The sequence below is a fragment of the Clinocottus analis genome, unplaced genomic scaffold, assembly GCF_023055335.1.
Source record: "Clinocottus analis isolate CAN_PGR_092001 unplaced genomic scaffold, fCliAna1.0.p SCAF_13, whole genome shotgun sequence".
NCBI lineage: Eukaryota > Metazoa > Chordata > Actinopteri > Perciformes > Cottidae > Clinocottus > Clinocottus analis.
Window position 1 is genome coordinate 9,136,710 of NW_027175854.1, and position 21,691 is coordinate 9,158,400.

The following is a 21,691-nucleotide window of genomic DNA, read 5'->3' on the forward strand; positions in this document are numbered from 1 at the left end:
AGAGGAAAAAAAACACACACAGAGAGGGCCGAGGAAAACCAATAGCTCACTGAGGTGTCATTACCTACATAAGTCAGATGTGTGTGTGTGTTTAAGAAAAAAAAGAAAAAGAAAGAAAGAAAGAAAAACCTGCTAGGCCCACTGAGTGTTAAAGGGAAACTGAGGAAATTGGCTGAGTGGGGGAGGAAGGAAGGAGGGAAGAGGGGTGAGGATCAGTGGATGATGAGTCTGAGATGAAAGAGGAGACTCTCAGGTGTCTCTGTAGCGCTTTCACAGTTTCTTCTGTTCCTCTTACCTGTCCTTCTTCTCCACAACACACACACACACACACAGCAACAAACACACACACACACACACTATTGCCACTGCCACCCTCGTGCCTCCCCCCTCTGCTCCCAACCAGGGGACACACACCAAACACACAAAGAGACATGAGGCAACATCCACCTCCAGGATGGCAAAGTTTCTCCCCCAACCACCCAGCATCCCCATATTCACAGGGGTGGCATCACAGGCTTGTGGGCTCTTTGTGTTCTCTTCTTCTGCTGCTGCGCTTCGGGGAGAAAGTGACACTCTGAAGTCTTAATTGAGGTTTACCTGGTGTGTGTGTGTGTGTTTTTTTTTCTTTTCTCCCCCCTTCAGTGTTGTTGTGTGTTAAAGTGTGGTTAAACTTTATAATCAAGCCTACAGGGTGTGCAGCGAGGAGAGCGAGGAGCGTGTGATGACATTACAAACACGGTTGTTTACCGGGTTGCTAGCAGCAGCAGCAGCAGCAGCTAGCTCGCTACCTGCACCTAGCGCACAACAACAACAACAACAACACAAAACTCTGCCACATTCTCGCTGTCAGTCAACAGCACTCTAAACAAACCTCTTAGTGTTCCCAGAAAAAGGAATTTGAGTCGAATGCAACTATTTACTGAATCTTTGGGCATGTTTGAATGGCTCCGTCTTTTTTCCCTTTGCACTCCGTCCCCCTTACCTCGCTCCTGTCTGTCAGTCTGTCTTTGCAGAGAGCTGGGAGGGACTGAGAGACTGATGTCTCAGCTCCTCCAGGATCCCACCAGGAACGCCTTTTGACAGTTGCAGGAGCAGCAGGATACAGCGCAAAGATGTTGCTGTAATTGCACCTGGTTGCGTCATGAAAAAGTAATAATTTGCTGTCAAGGACGTCAGGGTGTCAGCGTTCGGCAGGAGTTGATAAGGTATTGACTGCCTCCAGAGTGCTCACTCACTCACTCTCGCTCATACTCCTTTTATAAAGTTGACTCCCAGAGAAAGAGGGAGACAGCAGAGGTTGGGGAACAGGGGAGAGAAAGAAGGGAAGCAAAAGGGAAGGGAGGGAGATTTAAAAAAATAATAATAATGGGACGAAAGGAGAGGGAAACGAGCAAAGGAAAAATAGGCTAAAGGCAGTCAATCCGCATGCTCTGAGCGCCGAGACATTAATTGCACTCTATTTGCTACTTCGCAAGCCCTGTTCATTTATAATGCATGCACAGATTGTCTTAAATTATACATAAGCGATCAACAGGCTAAAGCAGCGTGCCGTGCTCCCAGCAAGTTGAATAATACACAATTACCACCTGGCTCACTCTTCTATTCACTTTGATTACTGTCGCCCGGGTCGCGACTCGCCACTGATTGTCACTCACAGGCAGCAAAGAGAGCGGGAAAGAACCTGCGACTTCTTGTCGCGAGGCGGACCGAGTGAACTCCCCCGATCATAGCGTAAACACAAAGCCTCATGGGAAGGCAGACCTCCTCAGCTGAAGGCGAACACACAGGTGTCTGGTGAACGATTGTGTGTATTTTAAGCGTCGTCGAGTCGGGGTCAAGACCCTGAAATCAAAGAGGGAGATGTATGGCAGCGGCACCAATGAGGGCAGGTACCAGGGGCGTCTCTAGGATTTTGAAGCAGATGCGCTCGCACAGCGTGCACCGAAATATTTAGACATAGAAACACTCTCCACATACATACAGGTACCTGCTCTTCTGGACTGAATTGAATTGAGGCATTTCATGGTTACCAATTAATACCAAATAGGCTAGCAATTCACACAAACCTCCCTCAAGAACTCAAGCACAAAAGTGCCCCGTTCATCATGTTGAACATAGCAACAGCAGCCGTTCAGCAACAGTAAACATTGAGATGTTTAATGAACCATGCATCTCGTCATGTACATCATTTACATTGTTTTACTTTGTACATTTAGTGCTCTTTACATTCTCATATGTATTTATTCTTTACATATTCTTTAACATAATTTAACATAACATACTCTTTAACATAATATTTGTAAAAATAATAATAATAATAATTTAATTTAATTAATAGTTGGGGCTAATTAAAAATCATCCTAGGAATAATCCATAGGAATAGCATACTTTTCCATTTCCGAGTGCTGTTATTTTGAAAGACTCAGCAAGTGTAGGTGTAGTTTAAAATGTTTTTTTTCTTACTAATTGTAAAACATTTTGGTGCAAACACTAAATTTATGTTTTATCATACCTTAGTTTGAAAAAACTACAACAAAAGAAGTTCTTAATAGCAACGGCATAGACATTTGCCATAATACATTTTAAAATGTCATTACAAAACAATTGTAATGACTATATTTAATTATTTCTGCACAAGACAGTTTAAATTATTGGCTGCCACAAACAGATTTTGACAGCATAAAACTATTGAGGTTCGATCCCCAGCCCAGCTCAGGCGTGCAGGAGTGTGCGGGCACACCGAGCCGACCTTAAAGAGCTCGTACCAACAAAGACACACCGATGCACCGGCTTCTGTCTGAAGTTGCACTTGAAGCTGCTGGTGGCCATCTGACTGTATGTTCTGATCCTACCCCACGCGAGAGGGAATAACTTCTGAGTAATCTTTGAACTGCAGAGAGCATCACAAAGAGGCCATCTCACCGCCACCGGGAAGCTGATTGGAAAGTGTTGTCACATACCCCGAATACAAATTTAAAAAGTCGCTCTTGGCAATGTAAAGTTTTGCTTAACTTTTCCCCGTTGGTGTCAGTCTGCCGTCTTCAGCTTATAGAGTCAAGAAAAAGGCTGAGGCAAAAAAAGTAAGGAGAAACTGAACTAGTGCCTGATGAGATGAGCCGAACCACCGGCCCGAGAGCTCTTTCACCTTCAGTACAGACATTTGTGAAAAAAACTAAAAAGACTTGCAATAATAAAATAGAGGTTGACAAAAGCAGCATCTTGTGAACTTCAGTGGCAGTTAAACACTTTATTTTTGGTGTTCTGGTGCATTTCAGCTCCAAAAGTCTGCACACAGGGTCACCAATCACCTCTCACACCAATGCAGTTCAAGAGACGCCGACGCTAATGACACTAAGCGGCATGAAAAATAAAACGCAAGTGCCAAAACCTGCAGTTCCTCAAGCGGCCAGATGAGGCTGGCCCAACTTTACAGCAGAAAAAAACCTGTTTACAGTCTGGTACAAAAAAAACAGTTTGGCTCTTCATGACTGTCCAGGGGACACATATTTGAAATATCTTAAGACTTAAAGTTAGAGCCTAATTAAAGGTGTAGCCGCTTTGAGTGACAGTTGGGTGTTGTTTCTCCTCTGCTGCGTTGCCTGGGCCCGCCTCAACTCCACTGACCATCCACCTCCTCACACATTATTTTGGTCCTCCCATGCCAAGATGGCGGTAGTCAGATCCACCCGCTTAAGGCTTCACAACGCCCCGTCAGAAAACTGGTATGTGACGCCGGAGGGTCACGTCTATGTCTTATAGTCTATGAAAGACACCCAAGGGCCACTTCATCAGCAGCCGTTAACAGGTGCTGGCATGCCGACCAGTGGCTTCCACAGCCTTCATTGACAAGACAATCTCTCTCCAACCAGTATTCCACCCAGCTGCTCTGTGATCTTTGGTCAGGGAAAGGCCCTCTGAAGTGGGATGAAGCCCCAGGCTCAAGCTTTGATATCCAACTTCCACCTCTCCTCTTGATGTCGCCCGGCCGTATTATTGTGATCGGGAGATAAAAACAGGTTGACAGTGGTGCGTTTGACAGTTATTCACATGCAACACAGCCTCCGTGTGTGTGAGAGTGAAAAACACCTGCTTCAATCTTTGCCTTATGAACGCTTCACCCTGGTTTAGCATAAAGGGAATGCCCCCCCCCCCCCCCCATACCCCTCTCATCCCCTCCCTCCTGCTTCAAAGCTGCGGTGACGTAAGCTAAAACCCCTTTCTGAGCGTCAAGCGAAAGCCACCAATACAGCAATGCAGTGGTTATCTGTCCTCATTGTTACTTAATGAACCGTCAATGGAGCAGCTTGGACCAGCTTATAGACTTCTCATTGTTGCACAGGGGCTCCCAGGGTTGATGGATTCAGCGTCAAGGGTCAGGATTTGCGAAGCTCGAGGCACAATCCTTCGGATATTTCCCAGAGATCTAAAAGCCAGTTAATCAGCTCTCTCTTCATGATCTCCCTGGCTGTTCATCTTCCCATGGACGCGTTCTATCAGTCTTTTTACCACCAGCCTCCTCGCGCTTTCTGCGCCTTTCTTCTGCCGTGTTTGTGTTTGGGATTTGCACCAAGTGGCCCCCAGATCAGTTGCCCTGACCCCAGCTTGGCAGAGAATGGCTCGGGTCTTAGCCACAGCCTCTCTTACATTTTAATCACAGCTCTGGGGTTTTTTTTCTCTGTCGCCGCCACACACACACACACACACACACACACACACACACACACACACACACACACACATACACAGAAAGACACACCATACTTTTTTCCCCCTCTGTCTAAGCAAAAATGATCCGCGCAGTAGACGCCATGATGATTCTCTTTAACCTGTACTTCTGCCGTGAAGATAAACTCATCTCGCGCAGTGCCTCCTGTAATTAAGCCCGCTGTCTTTATTTCTCTTGGATCACCTTGCATTAACAATTTCCCCCATGGATACCTCCCTCCTTCCACCGCCCCTCCCTTCGGACCACCTTCCCTTCTCTCTCTTCTTCCTCAGTTTGTCAGCTGAAGTGATTGCCTCCCTCTCCCGCCCCCTCGGTGGCATTTAACTATACTCATTTGCATGTACATGCCCTCGCTGTGCGGCCTGTGGGCTGGCGAGATTGATCAACAATGCCGCGTTTTATTACACACCAGTCATATCGGGCTGGTGACTTGCCACATGCCACGGGCACGCATGTGTGTTGCGTCCGCCGGCGGTGAGCACGTCGTGTTGCGCTGTGACGCGTTCGCAGAACAAAAACGCACGCAGAGCTCGTGCGCCGCATGCAGATTTTTTTCTTTTACACTTTACAAACATAATATGCATACCTGCACACTTGAGACCTGGTATTGAAAACACACACACACACACACACACACACACAGACAGACACTTCTTCTTCCCGGACTCTGCACCCCGCGGGAGTTCGGCAAAGCCCGCGTCTACGGCTGGTATTTTAACGTAGCCTAAGCCTTCATCTCCTCATATTACATCCTGAGCTGACAGATATTAATATGCAAAATGGGAGGATGCTGAACAAAATGCTGATAATTAAGCGAAGATGTTCTGGGTAGAATGGCTGCTTAAGGGTGTGCACGTGGGACCCAGCACATGGTAAGCCATATGCCTCTGCGCGGTAAGCGCTATCCTTTGGGGTAGGAGGGGGTTGGGGCCTGTCTCCACACAGGCACTGTACAAATGGAGCCTGGGAGACTTGAACTGTATCCTTATCGCACTTTTATGGAGTCGTCAGACGAGAAAGATGGCTGTCCTCGCTCTGGTTTTGCAGGGGAACAAGATGTCGCTTCATGTGACCCCCCCCCCCCCCCAACGCAGAGGTCAAAGGTCGGCGGGATCTCCTCTCTCTGACGTGGCGTCGCGTTGTGAACACTGGACGGCGTGTTTTATCTCATAAAGGCGCATCTCCCTTCCCACCAGGTTGGCTGCCTTACCCACCAGCTCCTTCCTCCCTCCCCTCCCTTCTTCTCTCCCCCGGCTGATCTCTCCCTCCATCCCCAAGAGGGGGTGAGGGAAGTGGGGAGGATTTTCGTGCTGCCGGGGGCGACAGGCTCTCTGTGCCATCCACTTACACAAACGGCAGGATCAGCGCTCCACACAAGAATAATTAGAAGATAATGGGTAGTAATGCGGCCCGATCTGTCCCGATTATCTCCTGGCACCGACCGGCACAGCGCCATCTGGTGCCAGATCTCGGGGCAGCGGCTGCTCTGCCACATGAAAAGAAGGTGGGCTTAGGCTTAATCTCGCACCCCATTCTGTTATTGACTGTCTGTATGGTGCTGTACTCAAAAGTGAGAGCGCGTGTGTGCATGTGTGTCAGTCTGTGTCTGCCCCTCCGAGACGGTCGATACATATCAGAGGGAAAAAGTGAGATTGCATTTATATTACATGTATAGGTGACAGCCGGTGTTGCTGCGTGTCTTGGTGATCGACAGTGAAGCGGAGTGTTGCTGAGAGCCGGTGTGAGTTTCCGCAGCGCTGTAACATGGACAAGTGTCTGTCACGCTGGGCTCTCTCTCAGCTTAACTCCCACCCTGCGTCTTCTTAAACAGCCTCGCTCCCACAGCTCCGGGCCAATTCAATATGACAGTCCATTGTGTGGCCAGTGTGGCCCCGAGGTTTAGTCCGTTAAGGCCCTTTGTGATCCATGTTTACAGACGCTTTACGTTCCTAGCAGAATTCAAAAAGCCCTCGCTCACCCAACACCTTTTGCAGAAAAACCAAACGGCCTAATTCGCCTAATGCCCCGGCTATTATCCGTTAGAATGAACAGAGGCTCGCAGCTTTATCAAATGATCCCGTCACGTATTTCACAGACAGTCGGTTTCCATTTAGGGGAAGTTGTGGTTTTCACACAGCGAGCATGGATCCAGTCCTGTCTGTATGAGGAGAGAGATGCTCTGCATCAGCATTTCCTCTAAGTGTCAGACGTCAAAAATCCATCTGACTGCTGGTAAAATGAGCCAGAGACAGACAGTTACAGTCATCAACAACTATGTCTTCCCATTTTTAATCACATCATTGTAAATTGACAATCTTTTGGGTTTTAGACAGTTTGTCGGACAATTTGAAGACGACACCTTGGGCTCGGAGGAATAGGTTATGTCCTGACATTTTATAGACTAAACACAACTGACCACAAATATAATCAAGGAATTAATCAATAAAGAAATTATTTAGAAGTTGAGCCCACAAATGTAAAGATGTTCTGTTCTATGAGAGCACGTTATACATTACTATGACATTAGTATTTTATTATTGATTGTATTATGTACTCCATTCAATATATGAAAAGATCCTGTAAAGAATTAATGTATTTTATCAATAAAAACAAACAACTGAATACACAGAATATGTGTTATGTTAGTCTGTATAATGTCATATGATGAACATGTGTTCCTATTGGAGCAGGATGAATAAGTAAATGGAGAGGTTTACTTTCTAGCATCAGCTTCTTGTTCAAATGGATCCCGCTATTATATTTAATATGCAGTATATTGCTAATATTTTATTTATGTACGCATATGTGTCTTCTGCTAGAGTTTACACATTACAATAACAATAGGCATCTTCATTATTATTGAATTATTCTTCGATTGTCATCACTTTGGCATACCAGATTATTTTTTGAATATTTATGAAAGTCGTTATTTTATTAAAATAATCTCTGAATCCTATCACGTGAGTGTCTTCAGCATCTCTGTTTGTCGTTGATCCACATGTGTGTTGAATGTTCATAAAAGTTGTTATAATTTTGGATAAAAAAAAACATCATCCCCCCCAAAAATGTGCCAGACACAATAACAAGAGTTCGGTCGTCCACACATACTTTTTTGTGGCGTGGCACCTTTTCAGATTTCCCTGACGGAGCCCAGTCTCCTGCAGCTTTTATAGGTGCAGTTCTGCTCAGAGTTCAGCCTCACTGCCAAGCTACCAGCACCACCCTCCCCCCACCCTCTATCTCCACAGTCTCTCTAATTTGCTCTCCGTACACAACCTTTGCTGTTTATTGAGATGCTAACTCTCTTTATGAGCACCTAATCCCGGGGCAGGGGGGATAATTTATGAAGCATTTACATGAAGAAGCCCAGCTAATTGGAAGCATGTGTCTGAGTAAGCCTCTCCAACGCAGACACACCGCCTATGAGCAGGCCGGGATTCTCGCCGCCAGTCGCGACGTAACGTCTTAATCACCATTTCATCTCAAAATCAAAAATGATTCCGAGGCCGCGCTCGCCGGCCAGGTTGTGAAGCGCGCGTTGCAGCGGCGCCATATGTCAAAGAAGCCGAGCTACCGGCGCGGAGGGTCTGCAAAAGCTGTCTTTTGTTTGCCTGGACACGTACGGAGGCAGCATTTTTCTCAGGCTAACTGACCCATCAGCAGAGGAGCAAGCCGGTCGGAGAGGCGCTCAGCGCCGCCTCTCGAGGCCTGACCCCCAGTCTGCTTCGGCCAGGGGGAGGTCGGAGGTCAGAGAGGGCAGGTCTTTGCCAGCCAGCCAAGAGGGCACTGGCCATTTTGATGGTGGATGACACCTCGATTCTTTTATTTACCGCACCCCGGCATCCGTGGGCCTATTCTCTCCGAAAACCCCGCCTCCTCCAATACACCCCCAATCCTCATTTACATCAGGTCGTTTGTTATGACTTTATGATTATATATGGGGCTTTGTCTGGCTGTGCATGTACCTTCACCACTCCCAGCTGGTCCCCATTAATAACCGGGCCCCGGTGTAGACGGAGCTGGAGAGACGGAGGAGCTTGTTAGCGTCATAGCCGAGCGTAGGGGCTCAGCATGTGAGAGTGGAAGGGCCGACAGAACAGGAGGGAGATGTACAGTACACACACACACACACACACACACACACACACACACACATACACACACACAGTCACCTGGAGTATCCTCTCACACTCCAACCACAAATTTGAAGTACATGACATGGTGTCCGGCATTTGTCCTAGCAATTGCACAAAGCCATCATGGCGTATTTGTGTGAAACTACATGTGTAAACGTGTCAGTCTTCTGCTGTTTGTGTGTTTGTGTTTGTGTGTGTGTGTGTGTGTGTGTGGGCCACTGGGCATGTGTTGGGGTGAAAGCATAATGAGGCCGACTGGACGGAGTGGGCTGCCATGCAGACGGGCTCCATTGTGGGTCCCAAACGGCGGCAGAAGCCCCTAAAAATCTGCGTCCCGTGATCTACGCTCCAGGAGTCGGTTTGGGAATAAAGGCGTGGAAATAGGATTTATTTAGCACGCCTCATCAAAAGGGAATTAGCAGGGGTTTGGGGAGGGAAGACGGGGCTCTGTGTAGAGCTAGGATGAATGGCGGGATCATCTCTGTAATCCTGCCCCCTCCTCCTCTTCCTCCTCCTCTCCCCCTGCACCCCAGAAAAAGAAGAGAATCACCCACATTAGCTCTAAAGGTGCCTTATAGCCGCACCCCCCCTGAAACCTCAAACCAGTGATCCTAAAAAGAGATTCAGTTTTGTAAGATCTTAGCAGGTGAGCACCTGGATCCTTTCTTCCTCTCTCCCACCCATCTCCATCTTTTAATTCCTTTCCCCTCCCTTCAAAACATGGCCGCTGAGCTGTCAGGCTCGATGATGGCGAGGCTGACGGCAGAGAGCTGGCGCGTCAACATGCAACAAACAACGAGCGAGCGTGTAAACTAAAGCAAACAAAGCCCCTCTCCGCTCCTCCAAAGGCAGGATCCCTCCCACCTGCCACCCCGCGCCGCTGATGAAACATACAGTAACACAGAACAGCCATTAAATGGGCGAGCGGTAAAAGCGAGTTGTACAATGTGAGGGGGGCTTGTTGTGGCACATCCCGCTCTCACACACACTTACACACACACACACACACACACACACACACACACACACACACACACACACACACTCACACACACAGGCGTGTTCATTATCATCCCTGCTCGTGTTTGTGTTTTCCGACTCCTCAGCCCCAGACATGGTGGCTGGGTGCATCGTGGGGGATTTGTTACCTGAGGAAACGGTGACAGGCTAAAGGGCGCTTGACTGGCAAATCTCTGTCAAATGAGGCAATAAAAAAAAGTTTTGCTCCAGTTCCAGCAAATCTCATCAACATTCCTCCCGGTATTTATATAATCCGATTTGGTTGTGCGGAGAGGGGGGGGGGATCAATAATTGACAGGGAGCTCAATTTCCAGGAGTTGGAACAAAATAAGGTGTAACTATCCATTTTAGAAATGTCGCGAGAGAAAAAACAGCATCTGAAGTCATCCCTCCTGTGTTTTCTGGTCAATCTCTCCATTTCTCCTGTTCAAAAAAACTACCAAGCCGCCAAGGCTTAAATGAGGCTAAAGTCCACGCATTTAGACAAATGAAGTTTTAATTGTAGTAAAATATGCACCCGTATATTAATCTACATTTTCTTCTCCCATGGGCTCATCTCGCTCCTGCTCTGCGTCTCCCTCCTCTTCCTCCTCCTCCTCCTCCGCCTCCTCCTCTTCGTCTCAGGAGCGGGGCTGATATAATGGGCTTGGCCAGAATAAGCAGTTATGCCGTGCCCGTACATATATCTCAGCCGCCGGGTAATTCCAGCTCAGTTTATGTGTCCTGGAGGCTGCGCCGGGCCCCGGCAGACCCATAGCTCCTTTATGTAACACCCAGGAGAGTCTGCCCCCCTGCACAGGTACAGGCCTGGGAGAAACAAACACCATCAGTAACCTGTCTGCTGTACACAAGGCTGCTGGGCCCACCTTCACCCCTCCTCCTCTTCCTCCTCCAATGCATCCATCCCCTCTTTTCTCTTCTCCCTCTCTCTCTCTGCACCCTGCAACCTAATCATCGCCGGCCCCCATTCCCATGATTTATCGCCTCGCGCGCTGCTGAAAACCAATAGATCAGGCTTGCGGCAGGGGGGCCTGTGAGGCAGAGAGGTACATGGGATGGGAATGGTGGCGGGTAGAAGGGGTAGGGGGGAGGTTACGAGGGGAGGGGACCAGGAGAAAAACCCACCTATGATGAAGTGCTCTGTGACGCAGAGAAAAAGCAACAGCAACATTACAGCTCGCAGTCGGCGTCCTGCCGTCCCCCTGAGCGCATTCCTCTTCCTGCCTTTACTCCATCTCTCTGCAGCCCTCCCTCCAGTGTCCTCCTCCGAGTCTCTGTTGCTCTCATCTTTTTTCTTTATGAATAGCTTCCTCCCTTGTTGCAGCTTTTCCCCGTTAGTCCAGACGGACTGAATTTCAACATCAGCACAGCGATAATTCCCACAATTAGCTTTGGATCAGCTGGCGTGTGCTCGGTGAAGCGTCGAAATGAAACGGGGCCGTAGCCGGGAGGCTTTGCAGAAGTCACGAGAGTGACTTCCCCCAATCACTCTCGTCTGACGGGAGACGAGGAGGACGTAGTTTGACGTTGTAAAAGAGGCCCAGAGGCGGTACAGGGAGGAAGCCCGGGTTGTTTGACAGGTCAGCAAAACGTTGACCACTGATCACCGAAGACCGCCGTTCACTTCCTGTTTCCTACCGACAGTGAAAGTTTCCTTCTTTTCACCACTACCGCCATCATTTCCTCTCCTTAACCAAGTCTTAAAACATCAAACCACACCTAAACCACACTGGTGTCGTTCTGGAAAGCAAACGGTTTGACCGTCACTATAATATAATATAATATCGTTCTTCTGAAATGATTAAAGGGCTCTCAGCTGGAGAATTGACAGGATCCGCTTTTTAGCAGTTCAATGTGTCCAACTCCTATTCACATTACTGGATGGAAACATTCACTTTCCTTTTTCTTTTGATTGAAATTTGAAATTTGCACTAAATTTGGGTGGAAGAGTGACTTCTTTATATTCCCCAAAGTGAGACTTTAACCAAGTCTTAAAAATACTGGAATCAGTCTGAAAAATAGCCATCACGTGTATGTTTTAATTGTAGAAGGCAAACCGTCAATTACCACCCTGAAGAGCAAAGAGATTTGGAGTTATTAAAGTCAGCTGTTGGATATAACACTTCACAGTCTAGCTGTTTGACCTTTGACCTTGACACAACCTCACCAGGTAGCTGCCAGAGAAAGCCGCCCGTCACACCTTATCATACGGGCGTCCTCTCTAAAATTGGGTTATAAAATACAACTTTCAATGCTCAAACAAAAACATTGCGTCCAAAGAGTATTATGTTCAGGACAAGTCAGTCGCGACATCACTTGTAAATGTGTTAATTAACAATATATTGCAATACAGAAATGGGACCGTGTGCATCGGAGGTTGAAAGATTAAAACTAGAATTGACTCCCAAAAGGTTTGTGTTTGCATACATTAGATGCACATGGCGCATTTAATTGCCGTCCCTGCGATCACATTGGCCATCCATTAACGCTGTGGTTGTCAAAAGCCTTTCTCCAGAAATGTAAATCAGTGTGCATGAAAATGCAGGAATTGCACCGTGAGTTACCGCAAGCAAGTTCAGATTGTTTACCTTTGTGACGCCTTCATAACCGGACTCTAAAAATACAATTTCATAAAAGAAAGAATTGGATGAAGGTTGCACATCACAAGTACGACCAACAGTCCAAAATCCCAATTCACAGAATTCCCAGTAAGTAAAAAAAAACAACCGTGACACTCAACACCCGCTAAACCTAGTCAAAGAGTGGCCTTTTTGCTTGAAAAACTTTAATTATTAATGAATTACATTGAACAAAGGTGAAAAAAATTGATGCTGAGTGAACTCTATCTAATCAGAAACACCATCAAACTAAATATTATCAATATTTATCACAATGGTTGTCCTAGGTTTCCTTTAAACCAACTAATCAATTTCCCGACTAGCTTCAACAACAATGTAACTTTAAACTGCAGTTTTTGCAGATTCTCAAGAATAAATAATGTTCAACAACCATCTCAATGTGTTTGTCAAGCTGTTGTCTCCACAGCAAACCTCTCCATCCAGACGTGGACGTGTTGCACTGCAGAATAATCCCGGGCTTTGGAAAAGGCGCTCGGACTCGTGCAGGTATATGGCCAACACTTGACCTGCTGGCCACCTGGTGTCGGCGCTCCACGGCGGACACATGGAGTCAGTCCTCAGAGAGAACACTTCATTACAAACATAGATTGGATTATGTCTTCCCAAACAGACTGACCGTGTCCAATCACTCCACTGCGCCTTTGAATGAAGAATATTCACCTTATGTCTGGACTGGTGGGTTTGGGGAAGGTTGACGCGAACGCACACACTCGCACACACACACACACACACACACACACACACACACACACACACACACACACACACACACACACACACACTGTGAGAGTGGCCCTCCTGGGGACTGGTACATGGGGCTGACAGGGAACAGAGGGGCATAAAAGAGGAGGTGGGAGGGCGGGGGAGCGAAGGAGCGAGGGAGAAAGAGAAATGTCTTTTAAATGACATCCCCATTGTGAGCCCGAGCAGGACGATGGCACTTTGCAAAACTGCTAACAATGAGCACAGGAGAAATCCCTTATCCTACAGGGGCCCGGCAGCATGCTCGCCATTACCATAGTCATTTAAATACAGTAATCTCATTTTCTGCCTCAGCCGAGGGGGCATGCTAAATTTCCCAGTGTGACGGGAGGGGGGAGGGAGGGAGAGGAGGGCACGGCGTCCAGGGCATGCAGGATTAGTGACTTCTCTCAATCTGTGTGCGTTGCTGAGTTTGTGGGCTGCAGCCGTGGCACACTGCCGGAAAAAAATCTATTTTTTTCACCAATTGAGTTCTACCATTGAGTCCTAGGAAAGGACTCCTGCTCTATTACAAGTTGGGTCTCATCGTTGTACTCTTGGCCATCATGCCATTGGTTATAATTGCACTGGCATAATTAATTGCTATGATATGAGGAGGCATTGGTATAACTAAAGAGAAACTTTTGAGGGAAAGAAAACTTGTTTTTTAGTTGAATACTTCTTGCCATGCAATGAGATAGTAGTGACGACATTTCTGGTGCTCTTTCAGTTTTGTCACTTTTCTTGCCCGGTCACTCGGTGTCTAACTCCCTCCAACATTTCAGCATGTGGCACTGCGCTATCATTAAAAATAGGAAAATATATATATATATATATATATATATATATATATATATATATATATATATATATATATATATATATATATATATATACATACAAAATGAGACCAGAGTTGTAATAAATCAGAATTTAAAAAAATGAATTGGTCATGTTAATGTACTCTCAAGTACTTTGTTTCAACTCAGGCTACAACTAATGGGTATTTCCCAATGGTTCAGTCTATAAAACACAAGTTTCAGCCCAAGGTGACTTCCTCAAATGTCTTGTCTTTTCTGACCAACGGCCCCAAAATCCCAAGAAAGACACTCAATTTACAACCATGTAGAACAGAGAAAAGCAGCAAATCCTCACAGTGGGGAAGAGAGATCCTGTCGTCAAATAAATATCTACTCCTGGCTTTTACTCCCCAGGATGGATCAAACTCCAGAAACAATGGAAATCCCATAATGCAACTCAATACGTTCTTTTCATGAGACTCTTCTTTTCTCTTTTTTCAGTCTCTATTGATGCAAAAAAATATTGTTGAAGTCGACCTATTAATATTGTGATGATTGAACGTTGCCTTAATTATTTCAGCGCCGACATCATGTGTTCAGTGGACTGAAACACACAAACTCTTTGAAACAAGTTGATTTGTTCAAGAAAACACAACTTTTAGGACTTTATTGACAAATAATAATGCAAAAGTGTGAGTGTGTGTGTGTGTGTGTGTGCGTGTGTGTGTGTGTGTGTGTGTGTGTGTGTGTGTGTGTGTGTGTGTGTGCGTGTGTGTGTGTGTGTGTGTGTGTGTGTGTGTGTGTGTGTGTGTGTGTGTGTGTGTGTGTGTGTGCGTGTGTGTGTGTGTGTGTGTGTGTGTGTGGGCGTGGGTCGCAGCAGCAGCAGCTTTGGGGATATCATATCAGATCGAACAACAAAAGGGGAGCGGGGGAGAAAAAGCTGTTTCCACATAAGCTGTTCTCATTCTTCTCCGCTTCCGGTCCAGTGGAACAGTTGATGAAGTTTAAATGAAGCAGAATTAGGAGATCAAGCAGACACAGGAGCCGGTGCTGATGGTATCCGCGGGGCCCCTCGCGCGTGGGGAAATCGAAACCGGGGGACAGCTGACCTGGATGAAATGAAGTGAAGGCGAGGAGGGGGGCTGAGTGAGATAAGGGGATGAAGTATCCCCTAAATGTGATAATCTCCAATCACCTCTAACATCAATTCTGCCAAGGCCCGGGTTAATGAGCTCACAGCCGATCAAGCGTTATGCACCGGCACCCCCCGGTTCTCCCTTTCTCCCCCTTCGCTGTCGCTCTCATCATCATTGTTGTTCTTTTGATTTAATCCCTCTTACTTCAGCTGATTTGAGCAAGATGGGAGAGAGGGATGGAGGGAAGGGAAAAGCCTATTACCCAAGCTCCTCTGCTCTCAACTATCTAAATGCTAACGATGTGAGGGGGCGAGCGGGAGAGGGGAGGGCAGGAGAAGGAGAAGGAAGAAAATGATGATGGGAGGAAGACACCGGGGGGAAATGGGAAAGAGCGAGCGAGCGTGTTGGCAGGAGAGGACAAGATGCAGCGGAGGGGGGCTAATCTGTTGCTGCTCGGGGTCTCCGGGAGCAGTTTGGTTATTTTGAAAGCAGGTTAGCCGAGGAGAAAGCCCCGGGTACCCGTGTGCTGACCCCTCCGACCCCGGAGGTCAAAGCACCCGGCCTTGCCTCTTTACTTCCACTCGAGCAGTCGTGACACACCAACATCCAACACCTCCTGTCCTTGCCTGTGCTTATTTTTCACTCTGTTTCTCTGTATTGATCAGAACAAGAGGCGAGTGTCCGCCTGCTGCAAAGCATTACGTGTTGTGGATGTGATTGGCCTCGGCTGGTGTAGTTGGTTGGAAAAGACCCGGGGTAAAAGCTGTGGGTCACCTTGAGCCGAGAGTAATGTCTGTTTCGATCTGGTTCCCGGCGACGCGCCGAGGGCCCAGGGATTGTTTCGTTATGAGTTCTCGCTCTGCCTCCTGAACAATTGTTTTCTTAGTTAGGCTTCTAGATACAGTACCCAGAGGCCCTAAAAACAACTGAGTAAATATTTGGCAATTGCTCGAGCTGAAAATGATGATTATGAGCCAAGGTTTGGCACGACCAACGGGATGCCGTGTCTGCGCACAATTCAAGCCCCGCCGCTTTAATTGGAACTACAAATTCTCCAAAGAGAGCAGGCGCGACCCATTGTTTCCCTTGTTTAATTTAGCTCTTTTGTGAACTTTGCAATTACGCGGCGGTAGGTAGCGAGGCACCTGTGTGTCGCGGATTAATTGTCCCGCGAGTTCACACGGCGGCTCGGCTGATTTACATGGCGATATGAGGGAGGGGGAACACGCTCGCGATGTGCCACTCTTTCAACTGCAACAATCATTTTGATTTGTTTTTTTTGTGTGTGTGTGTGTGTGTGTGTTTTTTTCCTCCACTGCCTGGCACTCAGCATTCCAATTCATCTCGAATAACACAAGAACAATGGGAGGAATTTGCTCGAAAACACGCACGCACGCGTTTCGGGCTCGTTCGCGTCCGCCCCGGGAAGCACAGTCACTTATTCTTGTGCATAACAACTCTACCCCTCAGATTCTCCTCTTTCAAGAGTCCCATTTGATTTCATATTGGCCAATGAAACAGTGGAGGGTGAGAGGCAAGTGAACAATCAATCTTTGTAATGTGATCCACGGATTGAGCGCGGCGAGTAAATGTTTGCACAGGCAGCCATCCAAGCCTGCAGTCAAACGAATTCTGCAGAAAAAGGAATCTATCCAGGGCAGGCCTCTCTCTTTATCTCTCGCCTGCCCGCCGGCAGCAGGGTATCAAGCACATTATATTCCAGCGCTCTGTGCATTTTTCATATAGGCTCGCCTTTTATGTTTTATGTACGCCAGCTCAGGGGAGAACAGCTGTGTGGGCGCCGCATCCTCTGTAAGTTTAGAGAGAGAGGGAGAACTCATTTCAGTGGGAGAAGTGGAGCAGAATGCCAAACGCAGCGAGCGCGGTACCTGCGAACAAACAGGAGCTGCAGACCAAGGCCCGCCTCAGCTATCACATTACCATAATACACGGAAACAACACCTCGCATGCTGTTACCGCAGTAATTTGAAAACAGATTGACAGGATTTACAAGTTCTCAGCTTGTCTTCGCTGTGACCTCTGCGACCTCAATCTTCACTGTCAACTTTTGGAGTGAAATCATACGTTGGAAGCTTATTCGCAGACTTTTCCAGGATAATCTGGTATTATATGTAATAATGGAAATTGATTTTTTTTTTTTTGTGTTTCTTTTCACAATGCATTTTGGTTTCTGTGTTTCGATCAAAATGGAAAAGGGGAAAAATATATATAGTGTGATTTTATAATTGACCCTACTTGCTCCTTCATACAGAGTTGATAAATCCCTTAGGCCTCGTCTATGACTGTCAGCCTGTTGGATTATAAAACTCTGTAAAGGATCAACAGCTGTACTGTGGATGTGACATCCATGAAAAATGTTGTGTGGAAATCTTTTTTGTTTTTGCTCTTAATGCCATTTTAAAAAACAAATGAATAATTAAAGTAACCACATTGTCTAGTTTGATTTAAGGGTGAAATATTAAAATGTAAACGTGTTTGTGTTTATACAGTTTAAGTGAATTAATTCAAACAGATTTTTGGAGAGTTTTACAACATTATTCAGATTATATTAAGATTAGAAATCTAGACATGCAGCACATGAACTTTTAGGAAGATTTAGAAACAGCAAACCACCTGCCATCATGGCAATGACCATATTTTAAATTAATTAAACAGATTGTATTGTATCTTTAAAAATAATATCTATATTGTATACAAAATGAGTGCACCCCTTACAAATATACATTTTTCGATAGATTAAAGCAAAGAAAATGTTATAGTGACTGACTTTAAATGTTGTTTGTCTACATTCATTCAAATTGCATGAACCATTTTATTCTATTAGTCTACATGGCAGGTTTATGTTGACTTCTTATCTCATTCATCAAAGTAATTGGTAATAATTCCCAGTGATTTAGCCAATGGTAAAGTCTTTTTTTTAGCATTAATCTATTAATAATCTTCAGACTGATCTAACCGAGGCGAGGTAGCCTCAGAGAATGACTCCTCACAGACGGAGCTCCTCTGCTGGAGGTGAAAGATTTCTGTTTAGAGGGACACACTGCCACCCAGTGTTACAGGCTGAGAGGCAGGACGAGCTGAACTTTGACTAAAGTTTGTTCATTTCTGATACCACGCCTACCTCACCTCATCTTCCTCAATGAATCCTGTCTGATGTTAATGTCCAGAGAATCGGATGCTGAAGACTAGCCGCCACTGTGAGCTATTCAGCTTCAGTGAGCTATTCAGCCACAGTGAAGCTAACATACACTGCTCAGGGAGCTTCACCCAGCCCTCAACAGCTGTGTGACCCCAAGCCTTCAGTCCACATAATAAGCGTGTCAGGCATATACAAATCTATGAGGATCAATATTGGCCTACGATACACTCATATTCAGCATTACTGTCTGCCACCATGTCTTTTACAAACTAGCAGTGGGGAGCACTTGGCAAATGGGGATTAAGTTCACCAACAATCATGATTTTTTCTCTGTTTTACTACTTCTTTATAGTGTGGAACATGGAGTGGTTATTTCCATCCACTACCATGATTATCCTGAGAGGGCTATTTACTAAGAGTTTGACATTTTGGCAATGGGAATTTTATTTAAATGGGAAAATGAATACTTCTCTCATGTCTGTAAACTGGATTATGTACGTATGAAATCAACAAATGAGAATCTGAGAGACTGCTTCCAGTCTTTATGCTAAGCTAAGATAACTACCTGCCGGTTCGAGCTGCATTCACATGATGGACTCAATCACAATGATAGAATCAAAAATGAATTATTAATATTGTGTTCATAATACACATGGAAATATTGTATGAATAATCCAGTGCCTCTTAAATCACACTTTTGTCCAGTTTTGATGAGAGCCTTTCTCTTCAACTACGCTCTCATCTTTTGAGTGCAAGTCATTTGTTTAAAAAAGAGCCGACATGCACAATAAACAAAGTTAAAGATGAATTTGATTCACAGCATTGTTGTTTTTTTGTCAAGTTTTCTATAGATCTCACAATAATGTTATCAGGATTATTAGTACAGTAACAGCAAGTTTTGGGATGTATGCAAACGATACTATTATATATCTGGTGGAACTAATATTGTTCCTAAATAACTATCACCATATCAGACATCATTTTGACTTATTGACACTATCATACTTAAGTTTCCCACTCTGGGAACCTCTCATAAAATACAAGTCCTTTTATGTGTTCATCATCATCTGAGTATGAGATATGAAAATCAGAGAAAAGAAGTTTTGTACCGTTCTTTGGATGTCAATACAGACATACAGCAGGTCCTGAAGGCTGTAGTCAAATGTCTGCCACCTGCAACAGGCATCCAGCGATGAAACCGTGATGGTGTCAGAGCATGTCTGTCGCAGGTGCCAAATGTCTCCGTGAAGCGCAATTGGCTCTGATTCAGTCTTCCATCTGTTGGTACAGATTCCTCCACTTGTATTTTGACATTCTTTGAAATTGTGTCGCTGCTTTGTCCCGGCATTTTCACATTTTCAGTGTTTTATCCAACAGGTCGAAATTTTAGTACATTGTGCACAACATCTCACGATGAACGATCACTAAAACACATGGAAGTTACACAATGTGGTCAAAATCCACCATATAAAGTCACTGCATCTACCACATTCAAACATTCAGAATAGCAACTGTTGGCTCTGCAGGGGAAATCAACAGCTGGGAACATGGTGATATACTTTATGCAGATTGTCTTGACAGTTGTTATTCATGGAGAAATGATAAATTCATACCTCAACTGCCATCTTGTCACACTGTACAGTCCACAAACACTTTCACAACACCAACTGCAGAAATGTGACACCATTTATTTATCATTATTATTTGATACCCAAATACATAATGGCCCATATACTCCTGATAACCATGAAACCCAGAACTCTTCATATATCACCAGACCAGATCACTGATCCGGCTCCCAGTCTCTTTCTGTTTTCCAGAGAGTTCTGTTTGCTGACTCCTTAGGCTCTGACATAAATAAACAAAACAAACTGATTATCTTTATAAACTTAAACAGAAATCAATGCTCTTGTAGACTTTAATTACACCAGATCAGTTCAATTGAATCTTTCTCCACTGCTGTAGTCAGCTGATAGTCTATAAACCAGGAACTCACTGGAACCACCCCAGTGACCCCCAGTGGTCACTTAACCAATCACTTTTCAAACATACACATTGTTCAGTTCTTTGAGCAAATCTGTTAAATCAAAACTCTTTCCAGTGGTGTGTCTCTATTGACCTAAAATTCTACTGAACATGCAACAAAATCATCTGGGAGTTACAGCTATTTTCAAAACTCTATTACCCTAAAACGTATCATTTGCACTGCATCGATAAAAAAAAAACATGCGTGTAGACCTGAAGCGTTATAATAATTGTAATCTATGTTAATTGCGTGACTTTCTTATGAAACCTTAAACTGGTTTAGTGTAAACCCTATCTGTACATGTTCAAAGATCTGAGCAGGCAGCGCGGACTATTTGGCTGTTAACCGATTCTTTTGTTCACCTCAATCCTCATCAACATGAGGCTGAGTCTCAATTATAGACCAAGAAAAGAAGGAGGGATGGAGAAACGGACAGATAGAGCATGAAGAGAGCTAGTTAGGGATTGGGAGAGATAACGAGGAGGACAAAGTACCCTGTAGGATTAGCAAAAAGGGTGGATAATAGGGAGCAAGTGTGACTGCAGTGGCCTATCAAATGAGAGGGAAAAGGGAGTGTGGGGGGGGACTGGAGATGAGCAAATCATACGCTGTAACTTATCCTCCCAGTTCACTAGAGACCAAAGACACTTTGCTTTATGGAAGCAGGGAGGCCAGACTCCAGGTAGCCGCTGGGAAATGAGTGGGGATTTTTTTACACGCCCGACAGGGTTTTCCCGGCACCTAACTGGTCACACTGGCCACCAGACCTGTACACTGGTCCCAGCCTGGTGCTTTGTCAATGTGCTGTGACTAATCCAGGAGGGGTCCCGCATTTTCTCTCACCCTAATTAAAAGAGGATTAGATGGGATGGAGCTCTGGGCCACTCCAACATGCACAACCACTGCCACTTCACTTTCCCAGGATAATCACACTTGCTGGAATTGCCTGGATTTTCTGTGCAGGCCGCCACCTGAACTCCACGGATGGGGCTGCCATTGAAATAGTAGCCGGGACTAAATGAGGCTTACGAATATGGATCGGGCCACAAAAAAAAGGGCACTGAAGCAATTCCCAAATACACATCTCCAAAATCTGCATTATTTTATAGCTTGTGACTATAAGATTTAATGCTGATGGCTTCACTATTATTCTTATAATAATACCTGCATGAATGTGCTGTGAGGATATCTACGGGCTTTCAATTACAGTGAACTCTATACTTTGCTTTTAAAAATATGCAGTTCTCTAAAAATGTGCACCAGTCTAATAATGTATTGTAAGTAAGGCCAGGTCTTTGCAGTTCATT